This window comes from Mesocricetus auratus, unplaced genomic scaffold (assembly GCF_017639785.1).
Source record: "Mesocricetus auratus isolate SY011 unplaced genomic scaffold, BCM_Maur_2.0 Super-Scaffold_100014, whole genome shotgun sequence".
Classification (NCBI taxonomy): Eukaryota; Metazoa; Chordata; class Mammalia; order Rodentia; family Cricetidae; genus Mesocricetus; species Mesocricetus auratus.
Genome location: NW_024429197.1, coordinates 44041054 through 44042831, shown reverse-complemented (window position 1 = coordinate 44042831; position 1778 = coordinate 44041054). Strand labels below are relative to the sequence as shown.

Sequence of the window (1778 nt, the reverse complement as noted above, 5' to 3'; positions counted from 1 at the left end):
GAAGCACAGGGAAATAACCGATGAACCAGTTCCTGCTTCTGAGATGCTCTGGATTTCCTTGGTGTTCAGGCCACACTAGAGAAAGTTTCCTCTGAGAGGTGCAAGAACTTGCAGAGGAGTCAGTGGACACGTGTTACAAAATCCTATCGATCAAATGCTGTCCTCAAGCCAAGACTTATTAAATCTCACTTCCTCTTTTTCTGAGAGTATTTGTCATTACTCACTGATCTTTGGTCTCAAGAAACAAATGCCGAGGCAGGCTGGGGTCTGGGGTCAGTGGTGAGGGCGGGAGGGTATGGCTCCCACTCATCTCAGCCTCTGGCCTGAGGCGTGTACCTGGCAACGCAGGGCCTGCATGATACATACTTTCTCATCTTGGGAGAAGTGGAAGACTTCTTTGGTTCTTGGGCAAACAACTTGATCATCTTGATGGACAGAAAGCAAAGAATTGTAGCCATAGAATTGTAGCCGTAGACATAGCCATTAGGCAGCATCATGGGTGGGTTATTGTCATTCATCATGTCAACAGAGATATTGCAGACCAGGCAGGAATTGGCACAGTGAGCCATGGGCAGGGGCTGTGCCAGTCTGTTCAGAGAGCAGCTGCACAGAGGGCAGTAAGGCTCTTGGAGCTGCCATCCTCCTTGTAGCACTGCCGTCTTTATTTCTGAGACCCCATTCTGCAGGGTGAGGGTGAAGACGGAGCTGTTGACTAGCTGGTACAATCAGTAGTTGTCATATCGGAGCTGTTGGATCAGCATTGGCTGCCGGGCTGGGTCCAGAAGGTCCTGGTGTGGGGAGATGTGTGAATCTGGCGGGAAGGCCAACATGCCCATGACCTGGCGGACCTCATCCAGCTGGCTCCCTTCAGCCTGACTGAAGTGCTTTCTCGGGTGTCTCACAGCATCCAGGCGTTTGTTCTGCTGGACAAGTTCAATGAACTCCTGATTCCTGAGGCTGAGCTCGAGGCAGCTCTTCATCTTCCGGAGTCGGGACTTGGTATCATGGCATCATGCAAGGCAGGTGGCTGTCTCACGACTCTCCAAGGACTCCTCCGCTTCTTTGGCTGTCGGGAACACCTCGATAGTCACAAGGTCCTCAACGCCACTCTGCCGAGCCAGCTTCACAGCTGTGTTGTAGTAGCCACCCCACAGCAGATGTCCCACCCCCATGGGATCCGCGTGCTTCCGTTTCCACGTGCGAGCTGCTGCTGGCTGGTCACTGCTGAGCTCATTGAGGTGCTTGATCCTACGTTCGCAGAGTCTGGCACTCTCATCCTCAGCCTGTATGGACTCTACTGCCTTCGTCTTGAGGACACTCAGCTCCTCCACCACACCATCCAGTAGGCTGACCACAGAGTCCACAGCTGGGCAACTAACTACACAAGGTCTTCTCAGGCTCAGCTACCACCGTGGTGACATGGCTGGTCTCCCGATCCATGTTTTTCTGGGCAGCTTGAAAGCATTTATTCAGTGTCTTATAGGGCAACTTGAGAGTCTGGAACTCCTGCACCTACAGGGTCATGGGCAGCTGGTCTGCCGACTCCTGCACCGTCATCTTGGGCAGGCTTACCGGAGGAGCCTCGTTTCTTTTCTTTTTTAAAACATGTTTTCTACTTTTTAATTTAAATTAGAAACAAGCTTGTTTTACATGGCAATCCTGGTTCCCTCTCCCTCCCCTCTTCCCCTGCCCCCCACTAACCGCTATCCCATCCATTTTCTGCACTCCTAGGAGGGTGAGGCCTTCCATGGGGGATCTTCAAAGTCTGTTATATCATT

At 52.0% G+C, this 1778-nt stretch overlaps 1 pseudogene; it reads right to left on the bottom strand.

The window, feature by feature from the left end:
• Positions 1-306: 306 nt before the first annotated feature.
• LOC101840926 lies at positions 307-1557 on the bottom strand (annotated as a pseudogene).
• Positions 1558-1778: the final 221 nt, after the last annotated feature.